General features: G+C 36.0%; 2 protein-coding genes across 12 annotated transcripts in view; one reads left to right on the top strand and one right to left on the bottom strand.

Moving 5' to 3' along the window:
• The window catches only part of LOC145941913 (uncharacterized), a 246,211-nt gene that overhangs the window by 155,983 nt on the left and 64,533 nt on the right, over window positions 1-25,695 (bottom strand). The window lies entirely within an intron of this gene.
• LOC145941912 (insulin-like peptide receptor) overlaps window positions 1-25,695 on the top strand; it is an 82,265-nt gene that overhangs the window by 7,454 nt on the left and 49,116 nt on the right. For 3 of the 9 annotated variants that reach the window (XM_083048324.1, XM_083048317.1, XM_083048325.1), the window contains exon 2: window positions 16,135-16,279. The exons of 1 other annotated variant lie outside the window; for it this stretch is intronic. The gene's annotated coding sequence lies outside the window, so the exon portion shown is untranslated. Of the gene's footprint in view, window positions 1-431; window positions 1,502-7,086; window positions 7,975-13,219; window positions 13,283-16,134; window positions 16,280-25,695 lie in introns of those variants that run through there. 5 more of the 9 variants (XM_083048321.1, XM_083048322.1, XM_083048319.1 and 2 more) reach the window with 5 other exon arrangements.

Below are 25,695 nucleotides of genomic sequence, written 5' to 3'. Positions count from 1 at the left end.
CTTGCCCACGTGATATCGGCGCGTTCCTTCTCGCTCACGACGTTATTTCCTCGCGCCTAGCGTAGGCGCGTCTTCTCATCTTCTCTTCGCGCGAAAACAAAAGGGGCGAGCGAAAATATGAACGGATATAGACTCGCGGGCAACCCCCCCCCTCCGCCCCTCTGTCACTAGATGAGCGCGTCGGAGCGCGGCCAAGTGTAATTTTCGGCGACGTCAATCACTCGGATATACGAGGCGACGCGTTCAACAAACTGAAGCGAGAGAAACAGATATATATATATATATATATATATATATATATATATATATAAAATATGCATATATCGCAAACACATATGTAGACGCGCTAGCGCGCGAGGGAGAGGGATGAGACAGGAAGAAGAGGAGAGGGGGGAGAGAGAGAGAGAGACAGAGAGAGAGAGAGAGAGAGAGAGAGACTCGAGGACGCTGTGCGCGAGACGCGCCCGAGACTCGTGTGAACGCACGTGGGCGTCGAACACACAGGAGCGAGACACGAGAGGGAAACGGGACGAAGGGGAAGCATGTGTGTGCGCCCTCGCGCCGCGGTAACGGGGCTAACCGGAACACTTATGTACGTGATGTACGGGCGCGACGATCGATTGCGGCGGCGTTGTGTCGCGACTCCGTCGCCCGTAATCGGGGAAAAGGAGCAGCGTCCGCGTCCCTTATGCTACGTCGCGTCTTGGTATACTTGGCATATCTCCCTTTCGTCAGGTCTCTCTTTCTCGTCTCGCATCTGTCGTTTTTATTCCTTCGCGTCGTGTCGCGTGCGCAATAGAATAGACAAAGAGGGAGGGAAAGGGAACATCGCCATACGTCGTCCAAGCGGGTCGGACGCGGACGGTTTTCGACGCACTGCGTGCTTTCCACCCTGTTAGAGCTGACTCGGGGCCTGGCGTGACGTAATCCATTCAAGCGCTTACTACGCAATACAAGACACGATCGTCCCTCTCTCTCCCTTTCGCTAGCCACCTATCTGTCTATCCGTCTCTCGCTCCCTCTCGCTCCCGCTCGATCTCGCTCGCTCGCGCTCTGTCGCGCCCGCTCAATGCCTGCGACCTCTCGCTCCCCCCCTCCACCAACCCCTATCGCCGCCGCCGCGCCGCGTCGCGTCGCGGCGCGCCCTCCTTCCTCTGTTTTGATCGTTCGCCGCCGGCGCAGGGTGCTCGCGCGATTGGGCGAGAAGACCGATCGACGGAAAAAGCGCGAGAGAGTGACGCGAGGCCATAGATTCACGTGGAGAGTCGCTCCGCAGACGGACGCTCTTCCCTAAAATTCGAGATATCGCGTCTTGTCTCGTCTGTCTAATCCGTCAGTCAACAGTGTCTGTGTACTTTGTGTTGCGTCTCCGAACGCGAAGAGAGTTCACGTCGAGTGTGTCACGCCGAGTGAAAACCCCCGACGTCTATATACCTATATATACATGTAGATATATATGTGTGTGTATATGGCTGTTAAATGCGCCGCGAGGAATCTAAAGGTTGGTGCTCCCTCGCTTCTGTGTATGTTAAACGCGTCTACCTAAGTCGCAGCCGCGATTGTGATTTTTATTTCGACTTTGTTTACCTCGGAGATTCACCTACACCTACACATGCACACCTATCGATGTGACGTGGAATGTGTCGTAATATGAGAATCGTGTCAATGTCAACATAAGCTCTTGGGTAGCGCGCGTTTACTGCTAAATATGCGGTGGGAATAAAAGCGTCTCTTTTTCTCGTGTGCGAGAGATCCGCCCTCTCTTAGTCTCCTCTCTCTCTCTTTCTCTTTCTGTCTCTCGCCATATCTCGCCTTCTTCCCTCGTTTTACGGTCGGATTCTTTAGACTTCGTTTAGATCCGAAGATGGTGTAGGAAGAGAGCATTGTCCGCGAGCAGCAGGGACCGATCGAAGGTCTGGTGTGCGTGCGTGCGTTTTATGAAACGTGTGCGACGTAGTTTGTGTATATAGCCAGCCCTTCGTGGACGAGAGAAACGTGGAGGTGCTCGCGGTGTTTACAAACATTACTTTCGAACGCGACATGGTCGAGTCTCGTCGGAATCATCCAACTTCGCGAATTACATAATGGCTAGTTCGCTAGAGAGAAGAGGGAGAGGGGCGCCCTTTTGACGCGTCATTGCTACGTATCGATACACATCAGACTGCGTTTCTAATGAGAAAAATAGAGTGACACTCGATAATCGATAATAACCCATGTGACGTTTCGATAAGCGCGTTATTTCTTATCGGAAAAATTAAATAACAATGATTTAGGGCGATTATTCACCTCGCGTCACATGATCGCGTTATTGCGCAGCATTGCCTATTTTTCTACCGCGAGTCGTCACGAAGGTCTGTCTAGGCGTGACGCCGTTCTTTCCCTCTTCATGAATGTGTTACTTTCTCGACGCTATAGTATAACACTTAACATTACAGTCGTCGTAAATAAAAATACGACATCGGTCGTACGGCAATTACATAAGTGAGAAAGATAACGTTTTACAGTGTAAACAAGAGACAATAAATAATAATCGCGTGTCGCACAAGCTAAATGAAGATTAAAAAATTTCTTACAAAAAGAAAGAAAATGTCGATGAAAAAACGTGTAATATCGGATATATATAGATAAACGTTTGTAGCGTAGGATTAAACTAAAAACTAAAAATTTATTTTTTTGTATAAAAAAAAGGAAAGAAAAACTATTGATAGAAAAAAATGTAGTACACAGGATATAAATAAATATCTTTTCGTATGAAAAAAATAAATGATAAAACGAATCCTATATAATATAGGATATAGATTAAAATTTGTAGTATGAGATTTTAAAATTACTTTTTCGTATAAAAACGAAGGGAGGAAAAAACTATTAATGAAAAAGTATAGTATAGGATGAAAATGAAAATTTGTAGTACAGGATATAGATTAAAATTTGTAGTATAGGATGTAAAGTAAAATAAAGATTTTAAAAAGATACTTTTTCTTTACAAAAAAGAAAAAAAAGAAAGAAAAAATTGTCGAAAACAGTATTATTGTGAGAAAAGCGTTGCTTCGACAGTACGTTTGTTATAGCATTGGTACTTATTTATTAATTAGAAATTTATTAATAATAACTTAGAAATCATTAATTAGAAATTTATTAACAAATTAGAGATTATTTATTAATTTCAAAGAGCTGGAGAAATTGGAGATATACGATTTGATAATTCGAAAATCAATTGTTGCTCTGCGTGAATAATGCGCGTTCTCTCTACGGTAGGATCAATCGACGGGGAAGAGCTCCGCTTTTGCGCGGCACATCGTGCAGGTTCGCTTCTACCTCTCTACTCCACATAGCCTCGCATTACGACTTAACGACACCTCTGTGAAGTTGGCACCTCATTTTTTAAAAAATCAATTTTTTTTGGAACTTCTGAGTACACCCCGAAGAGTTCTAGAGTTCCTTATTAATTTTAAAAATAGTTCTGGCGAATTAAGCTAAAAAAACAACTGATGAATTTTGGGGGTGCTAACTTCACAAAATGAAATCTTTAAATCAGCGATACTAAAAGAAATCCTAATGACAAAATTAATTATTTTTAATACTTTTGATGTTATCGCTGATTTAAAGATTTCATTTTGTGAAGTTAGCACCCCCAAAATTCATCAGTTGTTTTTTTAGCTTAATTCGCCAGAACTATTTTTAAAATTAATAAGGAACTCTAGAACTCTTCGGGGTGCACTCAGAACTTCAAAAAAAAATTGATTTAAAAAAAATTAGGTGCCAACTTCACAGAGGTCTTAACGACGCATTTGCCAATAAATCTGTCTCGTCCGGGGCGGAGAAGTTTAGGAAAACTCGTCTCTTCCCTCCCCCTTCTCGAGAGAATAAATTAACCAAGTGCAAATGATATCAGTTACTTTAGATTGCACGTAAAAGAATTCAAGTCTCTCTTATATTTACTGACTCGTGATTATTGTCTCTCTCGTCCCCCCTTCTCTCTCTCTCTCTCTCTCTCTTTTGTCAATTATTCGCAAAGTTTTTCGGAACATTTTCTCGATACGATTGATGAAGAAAGGTGACATCTTATCTCGAAATTAGATAAGTGATCGTAAATAAAAATGATCGCAAACATTTGGATGTTTCGGTGAATACGAAAGAAAAACGACACAAGTGAATCGTAAATCACGGATTAAATACACAGATTGGATTTTATATTTGAATTTTATGTTCAAATAATCGTATTCGATAATGAAAATCAGACCGAAAAATGTAATTCACACTTTGTAAAAATTTAAACGAGCTTCGATCGATATTTTAATATTAAATAAATTAAATTAAATTAAATATTAAATTTTATTTCTAAATTACAGCATGTGCACGAAAAGTCATAATTCATAGATATTGTCTGAATAAGGATTCGCAACTTGATAAAACGTTAATAAATCTGGAAATCCGGATAGGGTAAATAGACCTTGTCGTATCACACGATTTCACACACATACACACACATAAATCTTCGGTACCGCAATTTTCCCTCGATACTTAAATATTATCTGATAATGTAAAATTAATAAGAGTGCAATATTCAACGAATTTCTGAATTCTGTGTGTCCAATATGAAAAAAAATTGCGTTCCTCGTTCATATGCGTATCACCAGAATCAGAAAAATCGTATTTTAACCACGATGCTTTCTCCCGTATATTTTGCTGAAGTATCCTCGTTATTTTCTATTTCTTTTTTTTTTTTTTTTTTTTTTTTTTTTTTTTTTTATTATAAAACTTCCGCTTTTCTCTCTCTGTGCTTGCCATGGCGACATAAATCAAAAGCTTGAAAAATTTAAAATGGCATGTTTCTGCGTGTTTCTACGTGATACGCCGTTTACAATAGCATTGATTGGGACGCCAGAGAGAATGTTCTGTTCCGAATTGAGAATTGTCCTGGAAGCTCTCGGCGTTTTGTGTTGCTTGCAGTCGCGTTTTTAGCGTCACAAATTCACGGATTCATGAAAATTCGCGAATATTCGCGGTCGATCGCCGTCCAGAGTCAGCTGTTTTTTTTTCTCTCGCTTTCGCGTTTCCATTTTAATAATCGCGAAATTAGCGAAATTGCATAATGGCTGAATAAATCGACGCTCTCTGTCAACGCATAATTTTGCATATTCTTACACTGATATGCGACTTTGGCGATTCCAAACAATCGATCATTTGTCGCGTGTTCGGAGAGGGTTAAAGATCGGAAGCTGCCATTTAACATATGTGTAATTGCTCCGACTATTACAGACGGTTGTAAATCACATCTATCTAGATTACGTTCTCCGATTTCTCTCTCTCTCTCTCTCTTTCCTGACTGAGAAAAAGATAAAAATTCGTCTTTTTTTTTACAATTTGCCTACTCGACTTATCGCGAAGCTGTAAATGCGAAAACGAAAGCTGATCTATATTGTTTGTTTTAGAAATGCGTGTGAATTGCAATTTCTCGATTGCGATATCGCGAGTTTTTTAATCGAGAAACGTGATTGATTTCAGCGAAAAAACTTACGCAATCATCAAAATGAACGATTCATGTAATTTAAGTGATAAGTGACGATACATATTCCTTCGCTCAGCCTGATCTGATAATGTAGTGTAAATTAAAAGTGTCAGGAAGTCACTATCTTGAGAGTGGTATATGCGCGATAAAAATTGTATACATTATGCGAAGCAATTTACAACTTTATAAGACAGAGAAAGAGAGAGAGAGACGAATAATATATATTTTGCATTGAATGAAACTGTCCCACCCTATCCTACACAACGTGACGCAATAGGAAATTACAATGGCACTCGTATACTTATAGAGATCCGCAGTATGATTTTACAGTTAAGAGAGATTGTAAAAAAAAAAGATCCTACATAACGTCTCGGAGCTAGACATTGTTTTTTAATTACTTTGCTCATTAGTCGCATTGACTGCGCTTTATTAACGTAGTCACTCTCGAGGCTGGACAGTGCTTATCGATGTAAAAAAAAAAAAAAAAGAAAGAAAATGCAATTTGTATTCGCGGTTTTAAAAGACCGAGGCATTGATATCGTTGAACTCTGACAATGCCGAGATTAACATCGATGCGCCTTTAATAGCGCGCCGCATCTTTATTGCTCGTACGCTCTTGCTTTGTTTGTGCAAATAAATGTAAATAATGGACACAGTCTCACATACACACACACATACACATAAAATACGACAAGAAGCTCGTTTCTTTTATTTTTCTATTCTTCTTTTACACACGTGCTAATAACGATAAGGCATGTGTCACTTTTAATTATAAATTATGAACGAACGTGATCGTTCAAAAATTATCTCCGCCCGTGAAAAATTATATTGCGTGTTTCCGCGTGCAGTAAAGCTCATTCATATTGAATCGTGAATATTGTTTAACGACTTTTTACGACGAGCGCGTGTCTTTGTTTTTACGTAATGTATATTTCAACAGTATACTTCCGGCAATGTTTTCCTCGTTGATTAACCGACGTCTACTTATACACAGTTAATAGCTTTTCCTCGCGCAGAGAAGGAAAAAAAGTGTCTTATTACAGAGAAAAAATTTATGTAGAATATCCTTTGTTCGAGAGCAGTAATATTTTTCTAAAAAAAAAAAGACATCACCGGAGAAAGAAGAGAGGAGAGGCGCAATGCAATTTAAGATCTCATTACTCTGCCCCCGAGAGTTTTCGAGTTCGAGCTTCGAGAATTATAATAAGAAACGACGCGCGCGTTATGGATGTAGCATTCAACAAACATCTTAATGTTTGAAACCACTTAAGCTCGTTGGGAAAAGCGGAAATATCGAAAGAGAGACGAGAGAAAGAGAGATACGCGAAATATCGTTCAAAGGTTAGCGTTTCCATCATTCCTGTCGCCCATCGCCCCGTCTTCCGCCATTTACGCGCTCCTCGGCTCTTCAAGTGTACAAAAAGAACGCAGGCAAAGAGAGGCGGCGAAGCAGCCAAAGAGGCGGGAGGGGGAGAGAGGGACGGAGAGGGAGGGAGAGAAGACGCCGCTTATTCCGGTAGTAGAGTAGGTAGTATACGCTGGTGCTCGTCCAGGGCGAGGAGAGAGAGAGAGAGAGAGAGAGAGAGATAGACAGACGCGCTCCCAAAACACGGAAATATTTTTACGGCGCGGAGCGACGCGTCGGAACTTTTGTTCCTCCGCTACGCGTTTCTCGCTCATCGTCGCCCCTCGCATCGGTCACCCCCCACCGCGAGGGCCTCGGCCCTCGCGCGCTGCGTATTCCCTCCTCCCGCCCTCTTCCTTCTCCCACTCGCCCCTCATTCCTTCCCCCACTCGCCACTCTATCCCTCGCGCTCTCGCGCGATCTCTCTTCCCTCGTCGCGTCGTACTATGTATCTCTCGCGTGCTCGAGTAGTAGGCATGAATCGGCGGATGCGTGGTTGTGTGTCTCCTCTTCGGGCGAGAGAGTACGCGTTCTCGGTATCTACGATCTAGACGAGACAAGTCGTTATCGTTCGCCGTCGTCGTCGTCGTCATCATCATCATTATTATCATCGTCATCGCTTTCTTTTTCTTCTTCGTCTCTCGGTAGATTAGGAGAGCGTCGCATAATCGTTGCACGTAACTCCCGCGTTCCGTCTTATCGGCGACTGAACTTGATTCTCGCCGAAAAGCTCTCGCGATAGTGTCTCAGTGAATTTGTGCACCGATGATTCGTGTCTGACTTGCCGATCGCGTAGTGTCTCGAGTGTGTTTCATCGGCCTCTATCGGCTCTCTCTCTTTCTCTCTCTTTCGTAGCGACGCCGACGGTGACCTTCCTGTTGATATCCATACGTACGCGTTCTCCAATCCATGCCACGTGCGATACGTCCCTGAGAAGGTATGTTGCCCCGTGTTGTTTTCATGTTTACGGCGGAGAAGCGCGTCGCGCGCCTACGATAGGCGTCGGGTGTCATTGTCACACACGGATCTCGCCTCCTCGCACATGGCGGGGAAAGACGAAGTGAGTATGCAGAAGTTTCTTCTCGTTACGACACGCGGGATGCCTGTTATTTTTATTCTAATATCGCGTCGCGGGATATACCGTATGTATCTCTTCCTCCCGAAATCGGCCTCCCATTTATAAAGCGTCGCGTATCGACGTGAATTGTTGTTTTCGTGTTTTAGTTGTATTTATTTACGACGTATGGTTTTGTTTTGATAAGAACGTGGCGCGATACGAAACTGAGATTTTCGTATGCGTAGTAGTAGGTTTCGCGCGTGATGTATGACGAGTTAAAATTCGTATTTGTGTAAACACGTAACTCTAGCTAACGTGATTTATTGACCTTTTTTTTTTTCCTCTAAACAATTGTCTTATAATAAGGTTTCTTACTATTATCTGCGTCAATGGTAATTTCTAAGAAAAATTCTAAGAAGAAACTAATAATTTCTTGAACTTATTAAAAACTTATACCCAAATTTAAAAAATTAAACACTTAACGCGCAAAATTTTAAAAAATTATATAACAGAGAGAAAAAGAAAAAAGTTTAACTAAAAACTTATTTATGTTAACTATACATTTGCTTATCTGTTATTTTCCTTTTCAAACTTTAATTATATTTAGTTACCGACACGTGTATTACAACAAAACAAAGTTAAAAAAGCATTTTATTTATTTGTTATATAACGTACATTAGTTATATAAGAGATAAGTCTATGTAAGAGTCGCGTAGAAAATGTATAAAGATACGACTTTTAGATATTATAAAGAGAAACGTGACAAAAATTTAACATTCAGCACATCTAATTATACATTTCACACGCGGTACAGACTTCAAAAAGAAACATAACTAGAAAAGAGAAAATAATAATTTTATATTTAATTAATTCTAATCGAAAGAACGCAATTGATGGCCTTAATCGCGTTTGTTTACGAATCTGAGTGAACTTAATTCAGATTCATGTTTATTCGTTTTAATCTCTCGCAGTATCGTAGATCACTTTGAAAGGAAACTAATCGAAACTTGTGTCTCTTCGATTTTTTAATCGGTAGTCAAATAACATTCTTTCTTATCTTTTAAAAGTATCGAGCGAGTATACAAAAATAATGTTTCTACAGTTCTCATTTCGATTTAACATCTGTAAAACATATACACAAAACTCGGCAAGGCACCTAGAGAGGGAAAGTTTCGGGATTGTTTTCTCATCAAATGTAATTTAAAAGCAAAATATGAAAATCTCACGGGAAGTTGGCTGCAAAATTACGTGTTTACCGTATGCTTCCACAATTAAGGGTACTTTCAGGGAGCAAATCTCGCAAGTTTGCCTTTGTTAAATATTCTTATATGCGAATGGCGAATTAAATCAGCTCTCTTAGGTACTCTCTCCTATATCGTAATCGATTCGCTAATCAAATTGCACATTAATTAATTGATAGACATCGGGCGAGGGAACGCATATTTTATGGTTTTTTTTTTCCTTTGCGTTGAGTGCGAAAGACTAATGATTAATTTTTCATGCATTAGCATAGTCAAGTATAAATGGCAAGTTTGCTATTTAAATGGATAATTCGTGTCTCATTTCTTGCTTAACGCTTATATTGCTTTTATAATTAGTCGATATATTTTACTGTTGTATATATTAAACTAATTATCGTCGCGATAACATGCGCGTTAAACATTTTTCTTTTTCCGATAATATTCTAAAATTTCAGATATTGTGCATTTAAAATAACTGATATTAAATACACCCACCTAGAATTATGTAAAAAGAGTCCTTTCTCTCTAATGTGGGAGAATTAAAACTTGAAATAAATAGCACAGAATGTATAAATAATTATTTCCGCTAAGATAGCTACGGATATAAAGTTTTCATGAAATTATAGTTAATGAAAGGATGTATTCTAATTTGCTAATAAAATACGTCCGGTCATATGTCCGAGAAAAAAAAGTTTTGAATTAATTAATTAGGAGGAGAGACTCTGTTTATTTAATTTACGCACGGTTTGTACGCTATTTGGGTATATTTCAACGACTATTCAAACAAGTAAATAATATATTTAAATGTGTGTAAATAAAAAAACAGCAAATATTTTTGCGGTATTTCTTGTATCAACAAAAGTTGAATAGTTTTCTCATTCGATGTTTACATTTTGCAACGTAGTATACATGGTGATATATACACGTTGTATCGTGCGGAAAATATCGTGGAAAATGTTGCGGAAAGTTTTATAACAGTTGACGGAAAAAGAAAAGAAAATTATTATTACGTTTTGAAAATCGTCGCACGTTATAAATTATATATTAGTTATAGTTTCCCATCATGAATGAGGTCACGTGAGACATACGGAATTTATCGTCGGACGCGACGTAGTCTTTAACAGACTACTCCGTTAATAGAACTTCTAAATGGAGTCGACGAAATACCTTTTGTCGTAAGCATAGAAGCGCAGCGAAACGAATATTCGTAACACAATGCCTTATATTTAAATATGCATTTTATACATTTATACCGAGTTTTATCTGATGATAATATATTATACACATATCTAAATTATCTATATAAAGAAAAATCACGCACCGATTCACTAAACAGTTTTTTTTCTTTTTTTTACAGTAATATCCTTAAATTGAACGAATTTTAACGATTTTCGGAAAACGCAAAATATTTAAAATATTGGAAATTTAAAAATACCAATGCATGTTTTATTTAAAGTCTAATACTTATTTTTTGAGGGACTACATGTATATATTATCGTTATCAAGAATGATATTATTGACGCAAACACACGTAGTTGTTATAAAATAGAGAATTGTGGCGATACATAATAATCAAAACCGGGCGTGCAAACTGCATTTACGACATATCTCCACGGTACGAATACAAATTTCTATCTCTCGAAATTATATACAAAGATATAATTGATATGTAGAATGTGTAAATGGTACGACACAATAATTTAATAATTATATATCTCACAGAGATAAATTATTTTCAAAAACAATTTTCGTCTCCCATTTTTAACGATAAAGGTAAGTTAAACGAGTTTTGTCATAGATATTTCGTTACATAATGCAGTTGATATTTCGATATAAAGTAAGTCGAAAGAGACTGCACGACTATAAATTTTTAAGCGACTTCCGTTTTGACGCCACACCCTAAGTTGGCTCGGCTTAGGTAATAATTTTGTTACAAACATACGAATTTTTGAAGGTACATTCTCTCACTTTGCGGGGAGAACCGACGTGGAAACACGTTTTCCGTCGCAAAGATAGAATGTTATATGCGTCGAAGTGAAAATTCCGTAACAATATTATTATACACGGCGGAACGAATTTTCAAAGATGCTTATGTTGGCACGAAACATCGTCGTAGCTCTTGAGCACTCGAGGCGCCGAGTGATACTACTATCCATTTGAACCAGCAGCGGCGGCGATGGTACTTTGGGTACGGAGCGAATTTTCCCCAAAGTTTGAGTTTGCCCAAAGCGAATGTCACGATGTCGCGAAAGTATCTCTCGTCGCAAAGTGAAATCCTAACGATACAGATATTCGCATACGTGTGCAATGTATAAACGTTGTTTCAGCACCGAGTTTCGTTTACATCTTTCGTACGTGAGGTATTAGGATTTTCTTATATCTGCGCAGTCATATCATTAATACACTAATGCGAAGTATTTTAGCGATACTAGTTAGAAAAAGAGAATTTTACGAAGTGATTTTTCAATATATGCTACTTCAGTTTCTATCAAATTTTAAAAAATAATAATAATCAAGGGTTTTCGTCTGTATTTATTAATCCTTATCAACACACAGAGAGAATTTTCTCTTCGAATTTACCCTGAAAATCATGGTAATTCTGGGACAATATGGTATAGAAAGAATTTTAGGAGAATTTCTCTGATTAATATTTATCACAATAAAAATAATAATATCTATTACAATATATAAAATATATTACAATATAAATATATTATACAATATAAATATATTACAATATATAAAATATGTTTCATTAATTTTACTATGCAGTTTAGTAAAGTTAATCAAACATATTTTATATTTTATTGTGATAGATATTATTATTTTTATTGTGATAAATATTAATCAGAGTAATTCTCATAAAATTCTTTCCATACCATACTGTCCCACGATTACCATAATTTTCAGGGTAAATTCAAAGAAAAAATAGTTTATTTTTCTTTCTTAAATTATTCGTAATTAAAAATGTTTAGTAATGTTACTTTTATGTCCTCTTTTTTTTTTTCTTTTTTTTTTCTTTTTTTCTTTCTTAGAATGAAAAGTATTTTTACAATCTTACTCAATCTAATGCAGGAAGTATTGTAGATGTAAAAAAGTATATAAAAATTAAGAATGTTTTTAAGTTTACATCTTGAATGATAAATTTTATTTTCTAATACTCATGTTTTTCTTATGCTAAACATTCGATTTTCTTTATTAGTAATAAAAAATGTTGAGTAATGTCACTCTTTCAGGTGCTTTTTTTCTCTCAGAATAAAAAATTATTTTTACAATCTAATGTAGGAAGTAGATGGAAAAGTATATAAAAATTACGAATATGTTTTCAATTTTATATCTTGATAAATTTTATTTCCTAATATCCACATTTTTCTTGTGTTTTCTTTGCCAATATGAATTTTTTAAGTGCAAAATTTATACTACGATACATCTCTCTTCTACAGCATATCGTATCGCATTTTAAAAGCAATGTTATCGAGTTATCGAAAAATCGCCAACGAATGGAAGGCGATATTTCTACTTCTACGCTCCGAGAAGGATTATCCGATCGCTCGCTTACACGGGAATAAAATTTGCATTCTGTAAAATTGAAATTCTCGGAAATCCGAGCACTTCATGTGACGCCGCGACTCTCTCAATACTTAACGAACGCGTTGCGAACTCCTTGTAAAGAGTACATCTGCCTAGGAAAGGTGAAGACACACATTCATCAATGTGTACTTTTATCATCGACTTTGCTCTCTCCGGTAGTACGTGCGCACGCACGGCCGATCTCGGGCAACGGAAACAGGCTTATGCGTGCGCGCGTATGCGTGCCTTTGAAATAACTGGGATTCCATTGCGAAAGTGTGCGCGCATACGACGACAACCTGTTCGGAGATAGGACGAAGTAAACGGGTGTGCATAGTCGCTCTCTTAGCCGTTCGTTTCTCCTCGTCCTCCTCGTCCTCGTCGTCCTCGTCGTCCTCGTCATCGTCGTGCTTTATGATTTACTTTGAGAAGCATGATCCGTTGCTCTGTTCGCGCAACTCCGTGTCTCTTCCACGAAATAAGACTGGCGGAGCAAACCGGTAAGGGATCTCTCGAGTTAAAATGGTACACAAGAGAGAGGAAGATACATACGCATTATTAATTATTTAATTTCGTTTCACGCGGGAAACTTTGTTACAATCTTGTTACACGCTTGCTTATCTCGATCGACATGAAAGATTAATGTCGGGTCAATTGCTTCATTATAGTTGCGAAACGTTTTTTTATTACGTATATCCGAGGGAATTTTCTTATCTGTTCTGCGTCAGGAAGTTGCTTATCGAATTTTTGAAGAAAACTGTCAACTTACAAAAATCACTGTAGATAGACTTTTTCTTATTAGTCATCTTTAACAATTCGATCCTTGTATCCTAGAGATTCGTCTCTAGAGAAAGAATATTATATTGCTATAAAATTTATTATTTTAATTTCTATAATATTTATTTATACAAGTGCGATAAATACTTGAATTATACTTATCAATTACTTATCAATATACTTTAATTACGTGATTACAATTATACGTGATTGATAAAATGCGGATAATTTTGTAATATCTATTTTTGCACTTCTTTCTGCGAAAAAAAAAGAATCATGCATAATTTAATGTAATTTTACGTTACCTAAATAGACATTATATGTAAACATTTTGAAATAGGCAGCAAATGGCTGACTTTCAAGCAAGTGAATTAAATTAATTTACGGCTTTATTATATCCGTTTTAATTACTCCCGATTACGTTGAAATGCATAAGTTACGTAATATCATTTATGTCATATAAAATTTGATTCGGCTTATATGGGATTCACTTTGTAATTACAGATTACAAGTTTCTCCGGGCATGAAAATTATACATATATATGCGCAAAATTCGTTTTAAACTACATTTCGCTCCAAAATTCAAGGTCTTTTCGCGTGAAAATTGTATTTGCATCGTGTAAAATTTATACACCGATATATATGTAACAAACTTGTGCATATATGTATATTTTTAGGTGTGTTTAATTTATACCTATGTATTCCACAGACGCTATCAATCATTCTCAATTAGATTCAATCGTGCTAAACGATTGAAGATTGAAAGAGTAACAACTAACAGGAAATTGCGTATTTCATTCACGCGTTTCCAATAAAGGTGACACGTGATTTTAAATAATGTTTAAAATGTTTTTTAAAAAAACGCGCGTGTGTACAATTTATATACCAAATTTTCCGAGGAATTTTTAATTTTTATCTTCACTTTTTTTTATAAGGCTTCAATTTTGTAGATCGATCTTAAAGTATTAATTCGCCGAATGAATTGACAACACAAACGCGAAGATATCTCTTATCTCAAGAGATGTTTTTTTTTTTTTATAATTCACAAGAAATTACGTACTAACAGAATTTTTTCCGTGAAATATGTCGCTGCGACGAAATTTTAAATTTAGAATGCAAAAAACGTATATAGAACTTGCCCGATCGATCTGAGCTTGAAAACTTAAAACGACGTGTTGCAAATAAGCAGATAAAATCTTTGACAGTTCTTTAAATACGCCTGATATAGCTTGACCTACTTCTACATATCAACTACGTTGGAGACTCGAGAGAATAGCATGATTTTACAAAATAGCTTTTACGCTCGATTATATATCTCACGTAACAGATATCAAGATATCGAGTGGTGAATCAATTTATTTAGCTATTATCCAGCTATCTCTCTTTCTCTCTCTGTTGTCGTAAGATTTTGTCACATCTACATGTTTGCATTCCTCGCATGCGTATATATCGGCTTTCGTAAATGATTCCGATTGACACACGAGATAATTCTAGAGAGGGGGGAACTCGAAAATTTCGATTCTATATACACATCTGACGAATCGAATCTATCGAGATATACCGATTACAAAATAAACTTGTTTGATATATAGTTCGCTGTCAAAAGAGGTTTTCTCACGCGTTTTACATACATATGTAGGCACCACACACGTGGTTCAATGTCGACGTATCATCTTTCATTGATAATTGCCTCGGCGAAAGGAATAAGGCAGTTGAAAAACAACGCGGATCTTCGCACGTAATTATGATCCCGAGCGGATGCTCTTTTCGCGAGAGAGAGCGTCGTTGCCTTAATATTAATAAATTGCAAAATACGGTGGAAAAATTTCCCTTATCTCTCTAATTATCCAGTTGCGCGACGAATGTCAAAAGTTGTGAAAAATGCAAAATGCGCGGAATGAGCCTACGATAAAGGAAGTAAAATACTTTTACGGATGTTGTACCTTCAATCTCGCTAATTATCCTTTTAACGATAATTAGAGGACTTTAAAATCAGCAGCATACTTTTTCACAATTAGCATGACTCTGCTTGTAGGCCAATTAACTAGATGCTACCCGCGCAATATCATTTAGTTTTTATTCAGAAAATTGTTTTATTTTTGTGATTTTTTTTTCGCAAGTATTTTTATAGTATTATATCTCTCATTTTTTTATAAGTTTTTAAAAAATTTGTAAAAGAGAGTATAAAAATAGAGAAATTAAAAAAAATTATTAAATATATTAAAATATATTAAATGCGCCGCGCTTCTCTAATATTAAGCTTTATTTTATTCAATATATTTATTAGACTATATTCTTTAATATCTTTAATGTTAACATCTTTGTAAAATTTTATTTTTTTAATCCAGAGTGAAAAGAGTAGATTCTTAAGAAATTAATGCAAAGGTAGCAGAAATAGATATATCTTTAAAAAAGAATTTGATGGAAAAGATTCTGATGGAAAAGAAAAGTGCGACTAAAAAAAGACCAAGATAAACTTATCGTATTCGAAAAAAGAAATGCTAGACATTACATTACATTACAATGAACCGTCCTTGTAATACGTCTCTATTTTTGTCTTGTTTCGTTTGTCTAGTGATCTATCGGGGCTATCGGCATGGCAAGTAATGTGGGACAAGGCAGTGGCAGTGCTCTAGTGCTGATTGTATTATCGACGCGCCATCGATGTCGGCCAGTCCCACTTTTAGCCAGAGGAAAGACGTCGTATCTACGGCCCCCACGTAAGTACTATCCACCGACATTTCTGCGCGCCTTTTCACGGTTGTAAACCCTTTCGTAAAACCAATGAGCCGCGTCGCCCCTTTTGAAGTACGTCTTGATTATCTCTTCACTTGTTGAAGGAAAGAGAGCTCGAGAGAGAGAGAGAGAGAGAGAGGAGTTTATACTCTTATTACTCTTCTCCGAAATTATCACGAAATAAGAATCTCGATAAACGCTAGAGGAAAAACTATACAATTGTTTCAAAGTATCAATGTGTGTATATATACACAGAGAGAATTTTCTCTTAGAATTTACTCTGAAAATCATGGTATGGAAAGAATTTTATGAGAATTTCTCTGATTAATATTTATCACAATAAAAATAATAATATCTATCACAATAAAATATAAAATATGTTAATTTTACTATGCAGTTTAGTAAAATTAATCAAACATGTTTTATATTTTATCGTAATAAATATTATTATTATTATTATTATTTGTAATAGATATTATTTTATTATGATATATATTTTTATTGTGATAAATATTAAATTCTCATAAAATCTTTCCATACCATATTGTCCCACGATCACCATGATTTTCAGGGTAAATTCTAAGAGAAAATTCTCTCATATATAATATACACGCATTTCATTAAGATGATTAATGTTGAAAGCTGACGCGTCGCGAATCGAATCTTTATCGCTGCACGTCGGAGTTTATTGGACACGTCACGGAACACTTCGCGATACGGTTGGTCGATATATACGCAACTTCGAGTTCTAGACGGATCAAGTGTGCCGCGACTCTACACGGGACTTGGTTCGCAACTTCTTCTTTCACCGCGCTTCATGCGTGACGTGTCTTTAATGAGAATATCCGAATAGAATAGTCGGAGAAGAGGGGCGGACGGAGAGGGGCTAATATTCGATTACCGGTCGCGAATGCCGGAGGATCACGTTTTGTGTGCAAACATGCCATCCGTGCTATTCTCGCGCGCTGTTTTAAAAGCAAACAATTTACTTTGCGAACGCCTGCGCGTAAAAAAAATATCGCATTTTGTGTATCATAACTTTGGTTGAAAAAAAAGGAAGAAATAAAGGACTAAAAGATTCCACTTTGATTTCACGCAAAATACATACATATATTATTGGCGGTTTTATCTTTTTTTTTTTATCTTTTGTGAAACATTTGTGCGCTATATTGTTTTTAATATTTCCGGCTCTTGCAGAGTTCGGTGATTTTTTTTTATTTTTTTCAATAACTTCGATATTACTCGAACATTTTTGAGATACTTGGGATCAATTTACGAGGAGTCGAAACTGTTAATTGACTATCGAGTAAGGGAACTTGTAAGAAGCGATCGCGAAATTTCTCAGGGCTCTTCAAAACTCTCTATTGCGACGATGATTGCCCGCAGGCGGTTATTTGCGGTATCTCGATTTCTAAGGGAGCTTCAAAGCAAGATGCTCTTAAGGTAAAAGTATCTCGATCCACCAGAAATGTCTGCATCAGCCCAAAAGTCTTGTATTTGTCGGGAGATTATATTTTACAAAAAAGTTTTTTTTCCCACACTCGTCGTTTAAAACCGATGTCAGTTTTTTTTTTTTTTTTTTAAGATGGAATAAGTAAATTATTGTTATGGTTCGACAGTCTGTCGAATAACTAATAAACGCCATAAATTTGTTGTTATACGAGTGGTGTAATAAATCGTCGTGATGTAAGCGGAGATTCGGTGTATGCGCGAAGTACAGGGATTAAGACATCAAAAAAAAAAAAAAAAAAAAAAAAAAAGAAGAAACGAAAAACAAAAAAGAAACTGAAAAATCGATAGCGTATAATTCGATGCTCTCCTCCTTTCGAAAGGGCCGATGTAATGATCACCTTGAAACGGCAGAGTATACTTCACAAAGTCGAAAGTATGGATTATATCGGGCGACACTGACGTTTACCTGTTTGTCTCCGCATTAGACGGAGAGATCTTTTCGCCAAATTACTGTAATCTTCCCATTATTTCTCAATTTCACAACCGTTTTCGACCTTCCGTAGAGCACGCGCGCAAAGTGCGGCAGCCAAGTTATTCGTCGAGGAAAACAAATTAACGCGTTTAACGCGGTGAACGGTGGACGAAAACATTCGCTATGTAGAGTTATAGAGCAAGACCGCGTATGTTATCTATTATTTGCGGAAAAAAAAACTCGTTATTTACCGTGGAGTCCCTCCGATTGGAAAATACCGCGGGATATGTACCTGCCCCCCCCCCCTTTGCCCCCCTTTTTTTCCTATAGAAATCGGCCTCTCGTTACGTTAAAAAAAAAATCTTTTTTTCATTTTCGTACAACTTCGCCTAAAAATTTAATATCTGTACATAATAATATTTTATATTTATTTTCATTTCTATTTTCCCCTCAGATCGTTTTCACGGGCATAAATAATTGGTCCACGTAGAGATCGTATATATATATTATATTTAATTATTGCTCGGAATTCCATTTACATTCTCGCCCGTAATTCACATTCGCTCCTCGGGTTTCTCTCATGGGAAATGTCAAAAAGTAATTTAGACGTTTAAAAGCTCCATTGCAATATTGTGTGAAACCGTTGCGTCATGCGTATATATACGAAAATATATCTTGGTGACAAAGCAGGGACTGTACCGTGACTAAACCGGCGTCTGTGTGTGCGCTCGCGATTCTACGTAAGCAAATTATAAATGAAATTCGCTGATTGCGGGCTCGCTCGTGTTTATCTATTTGCCGGTTTCGTGCTCCGACTTAGCCGCTGATTTTTATCGAGATACATGCCTTGCAAAATATATGTGTGTTACGCGCACAGTAAATGTAAATCAGCGCTGATAAAGTTAATATATGATAATTGTCATTTAACCGCATGTATATACATACGTAACGATGACAATTATTACTACAACTGCATTTTTTTAATTTTACAAATTTACTATATCATCTTGTTTGATCTGTATTTTTTTTCTTAATTTATTAATTTAATAATTTACGGCGTGAGAAATTTTGTCTCTATTTTTTATGTCCCACCGTATTATAAATTATTATAAAAAAGACTTGTAATATTGATATATGTTGCCACAAGCTCTTTATGCATGGATCCAGCTTGATAGTAAATGCTGAAATTTAAGCGAAGGATGGGGAGTTTAAATGGAAAAGTTTAAATAAACAAACGACTGGAAGGAACTTGGGGCGATATAGCGTTTTCCATTGAGCATCGCCTAAAATACAAGCTCGCAAACTCCGCAAACTCGCTAAAAGTAAAATCGTATCGCTATTTGTGCGCGAGTTTAGTGTGCTTAGCCGTTTGTTTAGAAATGAGCGTGACGAGGAATAAGCGAAATCGGCGAAACGCGAAAAACGTCGGTCGCGAGAGAGAAACAAGGTAAGGGAAACGTGCGACGTTGCTGAAGGTTACGCAATCGAGATAGGAATGAGGCATATATTTTTTTTCTGCCTGTGTATTTTCGTTAGACAATCGAGAGAACATCAATGACATATGTAACCGCAGCTTTTGTCGTAAGCAAGCAATGACAATAGGAAGTTCCTCCTTTTTCACAGCAGACTTGTCATAAATCTGAAGCCTGCGAAGGTCAAGAAATAAGTCGTAATAAGTCGTAATAAGAGGAAACTTGTCGAATTATGCTTGCGCGTAATAAGAGAGCATTTATGAGCATTTATTTAGAAAGAGGTATAAAGGAAATAATATAAGAGAGATAACAAAGAAAAATTATTCACGCGCTTTTGCCCGATCTATTTAACGTCTACGTCTATTTTGCTCGCTCATAATTTTTGTTTCTCACGAAACGTTGCAGTTAGGCTGCTTTTAACCTGCGATGATGAAAGGTTTATTGAAAGAGAGTTTATTAGCACTTTGGAAAGTGTCATCGGTGTGTAGCGATCCTGTTAGAATATGGTAAAACGTTGCAACCCCAGCAGGTTGTTATGGCAACCCTTTCATTTTAGGGACATGATTATGTGTCACGCGACTTGATATGACGTTAACGTTTATCCTATTCAGAATACATTTGCACAATATCTCGCTAACTGTGCATCTCATCATATATCTATGCAAAAAATGTGAATCTACCGTTGCATGATTGAAGTTTTAGTCATTTATCCGTGTAATAAATGGCTAATTTAAAAAGAGAGAGAGATAGAAAGAGAAATCTGATGTCTACACGAATTGTCTTGAATTGCGATATTAACAAAAAGCGCCCATTTGCAACTATATTGTTGCAGTTTACACGCGCATAGATAAATGGAAATAAGGTGAAATCTAACAATCATTCGCATTTCAATATTTTTCAAAGCATTATTTAGAGTTTTAAAAGAAAAAGAATATATATTGATAAAGCATGTTAAAAAGTTATTTATTTAAATCAATCTATAAGTTACCTTATTTCTACGTCATTCATTTCAGCAATCGCTTTTTTATTAATTTCCGAAAAAGTAGTTGTATATACTAGAGAAAAACAGATTGACCCCATACGTCTAGACGATTCAGAAATAGACTATCCAGATAGAGAGGCTTAAAAATAGATATTATACTAAAAATAAATACATCTATATCGAAAATGCTCCTCGGAAAATATTGCAAATTAATCTAGTTGTATCAGCGGTATCGATCAGCTGACAATTTAACTCTTTGTAGTCTTATTATTGTTCAATGTTGCGGGAGCACAATGCAGCGCGGATCTAATAAGATCTTGGTTGATTCATTGCATTTTGGTTTTAAGGTGCGCTCATAAATGTGCCCGTTTTTCGCAGATACATCATGTGTTTTTATTTTCTCTAGAACATTTCTGGAATTTGTTCTATTCTTATATTCCACGATAAACGATAAAAACGACGTATCTCGAGTCCATTTATCATCTCGTTTCATTGAGGCCCCTGAGAATTCCAAACCGAATTATTATTAATACGTGCGTGATTCTATTTTTCTCACGAGAATTTACCTTAACAATATTTATAACGGGGAAAATAATTTTTGTAATAAAAATATATCGTTCGCGCGACTCTGGAGTTTATATTTAAAATCTGCCCAGTTTTTTTGTCCACTTTTGTTTAGTCAGTCGTAAGAAAATATATGGCCATCTCGTCTAAACCGGACGTAATCGCGTGAAACATTCGCGAATATTGTGGATCAGTCTAATGCGTTAAGATATACGTGCGCGTATGCGCATAAAACTCGCATGAACGAGCATAAACAAACATGATTCATAACCGCGTCGCTATTTCAAAGAGATTTGCTAGCTCGTTGGAAAACTATGGCGACAGACGACGAGGATTTTGCACGAAAAACTCCGCGTATATCGAAATTAATTGGACGAGAAATGTTTATGCTAAATAATACACCAGAAAAATCTATCCTGTCAAAAGATAAAAATGTAGGATAAAATCAGAGTGATAAAAAAAATAACAGTATTGATAATAGCACAAAGTTCGTGAAAAAAAGTCTTCGAATTTTCAATTTGAACAACGATATTATTTAATTGTGATATTTAATATTCAAGAAACGCGATAAGGTCCTTTTAAATTTTTTTCGAGAAATGGTACTCGATGGCATTAGAAGAATCCATCTCGCGTATAATTTTGCGCGCCTTTCATACTCGATTTCGTATATTAACGCAATTGAGCGGAAGTATAATGGAAAGAGATAGGGATTTCGGACACTTTGCGCGGCAATAAATTTGTGTTGCCAGGATATTATTCTCTCCCTCGAATACGTTTTAGCCGCGTGGTTTAGCTTCCTTTGGCCGCGCATTCGGTGTGAACGCGTCTTTACGCCGCATTTCGCTCTGTTATCGCGAATAATTTACGATCCTGCTGTGCCTTGGCCTGTATCTACAATATACCGCGCTCAATTCCACCGCAATAGCAACGGCCTGCTTCTTTTGTCGTTTCTATGCGGTCGCAACTAACTAGATCCTGACGTCTCTTCGGTTTTAGACAAAAGGAACCAACAGTCGCCTTTTGCCCCGAGCTTATGCGAGAAGCTGCTATTGCGCGCCGACGATTTTCTTCTCCTCCTTCGGAAACTTGCTAATCGACTTTTTTAAGAAAATCGCGCGGTCTTTGCATATTTCCTTTCTTTTTTGGGGATAATAAAAATAAAAGGATAAGAGTGCACAGAGATTTTCTCTTAGAATTTACCCTGAAAATCATGGTAGTCGAAGGACAACATATTATAGAATTTCGAGGAACTTTTTAAGAGCGTTTCTCTGATATTAATATCTACCACAATAAAATATAAAATATGATTTGATTTTACTAAAATATGTATATATAAATAAAGTTTCAATAATTTTAATGTTAAAAACTTGTGATTTCTTTAAGTCTTTTAAATAGAATAGATGCCAAAAATAAATGTTATATAAATTTTACAACATATATAATTTCAATTTAGCTTAATCATACTATTCAGTTTAGTAAAATTAATCAAACATGTTTTATATTTTATTGTGATATATATTATTATTTTTATTGTGATAAATATTAATCAGAGAATTCCATATCGTATTGTCCCACGATTACAATGATTTTCAGGGTAAATTTCTAAGAGAAAATTCCCTCAGTGTGTATATAGATAAATTGACGAAAATGTTCGGAATATAATTCGAAATGTTGAAGGAACTACTAATTTTGGGAGTTTCGGCTAATTATATCGGCGCGTTTCAGCTTTAGTTGGCGTAGAGTTGTCATGACAACAGATTCATCGATACAAAGGTATACCGCGCCAGAGAAACCGCAGAGCTCTATTACGTCCAATATATCGAGAACTTGATTAAGTTGAAACTGGAGTGGAGGGGGAGGGAGTAAATCTGTCAGTTCGAAGACGTTTGTACGTTTAGCTTTCGAATTATTGGACTTATTTGATTTCGCGACATACTTTCGAAAAACAAGATTACGATCCGAGGACGCTCTTCTTTATCTATTACTATTTAACATTTCCCAAAAGTTCATACTTTAAAATGCCGTTCTTTGTGACAAGATTCGCTTTACAATTAGTTTTTGGATAAATTAGAATTAAATTATTTTTTTCTTAATTGCTGCGGCCAATTTTTTTCGATCTTAAAAATATATTACTTTGCTTAATTTGTACAAATATATCATTGCGTATGTGAAATTACATCTTTTCTCTTGATATACTTATCAATATTATATATATATATATATATATATATATATATATTATTTATCGTCGTTATAAAATATTAACATATTTTATATTTACATTTATATTTTAACGCGCAAATATTTGATCATTTACCTTAAATGCATTCTGGATTCAGTGATTTCTCGCAGTAAATCACTGTACTTCCTCTATCTGCACTCTATTAGTTTGTAAATATTATACACATCAGGTACATCAATTAGAGTGACTATTTGCTGATTATCAATGTATCAACATCTATCAATTGCAAATAGTGAACTTTAGACGTGCAGAATTAATAGCATTTAAATATTTAAATTTTATACAATAAAGTTGGTTAATTATAATAATTATAACATATAACGGCAGAATAATAATTCTCATTTTCTGGGAAAATTACATTATACAACAATATATCTTGATTGGTTATTCACTACGTATTATGTTACCTCTCTGGAAAATTAATCTCGAATTATTCCCGGATAAACCGACTATAATGCGTACCTCTGGTTGACATTTTCAGAATTAAAGCTATATTTTTTTCTAAATCAGAAAAAATTTGTAAAAGAAAAAAGATATTAAAAATCTATAGTGTTAACGAAATGCTTTGTTACATGCAACATCGTCATGACTCGCAAGTTTCCCGCTTACATTTTGTGCAATTTGTGCAAAAACACACTTGATTTTACTTGTGCATTATCGCTGCCAGTCAATCAATACTCTTCACTTTGAAAACATTGTATAATAAGGAGCCTCGAGCTTTCTTTCGACGTAAAGAGGAAGGGAGGAGGTCTAACTCTAATCGCTCTAATTCTCACGACATAAATCGGCGCTCGGGCCGTATCGTCTTGTTTACAAGAAAGTTATTATCGTCGCGTTTGTGTTTTCGGCACACTCGGTCAGCAGTCATTTTCAAGTCTCGGCACAATTTCGGCGGTATTCGTGTACCGTTCGCTCTACTTCAAAAGCGAGATACCATAGTGATTCTCGTGCAATATAATTCGCAATTTTATTTTCACTGTTTTACAGAAAAAAGGAGAGAGAACGGTTTTTTCGTGTAATAGAATATACAAATTTTTTTTTTCACTGTTCTTGATTCGTTGTTTTCACACTGAAACGTATATCTCAACAATAATAAAAAAATAATGAAAGAATAACTGTCTAATCTACAAATGCAATCATATACGCAGAAAACAATATTGAACTACCATAGCTAAATTTTAGGTGTGTAACTAATATTTTTAATTTAACGGAGAAATGCAATCTAACGTTAAATTATGGCGCTTAAAAATATTAATTTAATATTAATTTAAATAAAAATTAAATTTCAGATGTAATATAGAGATACTTTTTATTTTTTTTTTCCGTGTAGGAGAAATAAAAACGATATTTGCGATGAATAGAAAGATCGTGGCTTACTTTATAATTATCTTGCGTAGGCGATACACAGTGTGAAAGATTTGATATTGAAAAGTCGATATTCATCTTGGATCAATTTAAATCGCGACAGCAGAAACCTGTTAGATTATGTCAATCAGCGATTTTTTCTCAAATTATATACTGTCTTCGCGACAAGTTCCACTCTTCGATTCTATGGCGTTTAGTGTTTTCATGACTCTCGAAATAGTGTGCTGATTGAGACGAATGATGGCACGCTTGCAAATCTTCCTCTCGTAAATCTGCCTCTAAATATAAAGCGACGAGACGACGTCACTTTTCAAGATTAATCTTGAATATTGTCAGATGGATGATTGATATTTTGACAATTACTTTAAACGGGTATGTAAAATAAATCAATTGTTTCTCCACGCAAGATAAAAAAACAGACGAAAAACGTCATTTCGTCGCAATGCAATAATAGTCAGTTTTATTTCCAATATTGGACATTGTTATTTTTACAATATCGATTTTATTCTAAAATTTAAATCCGGTGACCTGGTCATTATGGACTCAAATTTAAAATTTCAACGTTATTTTTGAGGATGTCATTCCAACGTCTTATTTAATGGTTGCTTTTTACGTTTTTTATTCCGAGGTTCAATGTACGCGATACGTAAAATTATCGAGATGAAAAGCAAGCGTAAAATTACCAACACAATAATTTAAATTTAATTTGACATTTTTACCATCTATTAAATACAGTGTTTTTAGAACATTATTACGATTAATTAAACTCGTTTTTACGATACCGTGACGTGTTTGGAAAAAAAATAAAATAAATAAAATAACCGGACTTTTAAATTACGAGAGCTGAAAGG

The sequence above is a fragment of the Prenolepis imparis genome, unplaced genomic scaffold, assembly GCF_030444845.1.
Source record: "Prenolepis imparis isolate NDT839.2.m4 unplaced genomic scaffold, iyPreImpa1.0 SCAF_10, whole genome shotgun sequence".
NCBI classification, from domain to species: Eukaryota; Metazoa; Arthropoda; class Insecta; order Hymenoptera; family Formicidae; genus Prenolepis; species Prenolepis imparis.
This window is presented reverse-complemented; position numbering and strand designations above follow the sequence as displayed.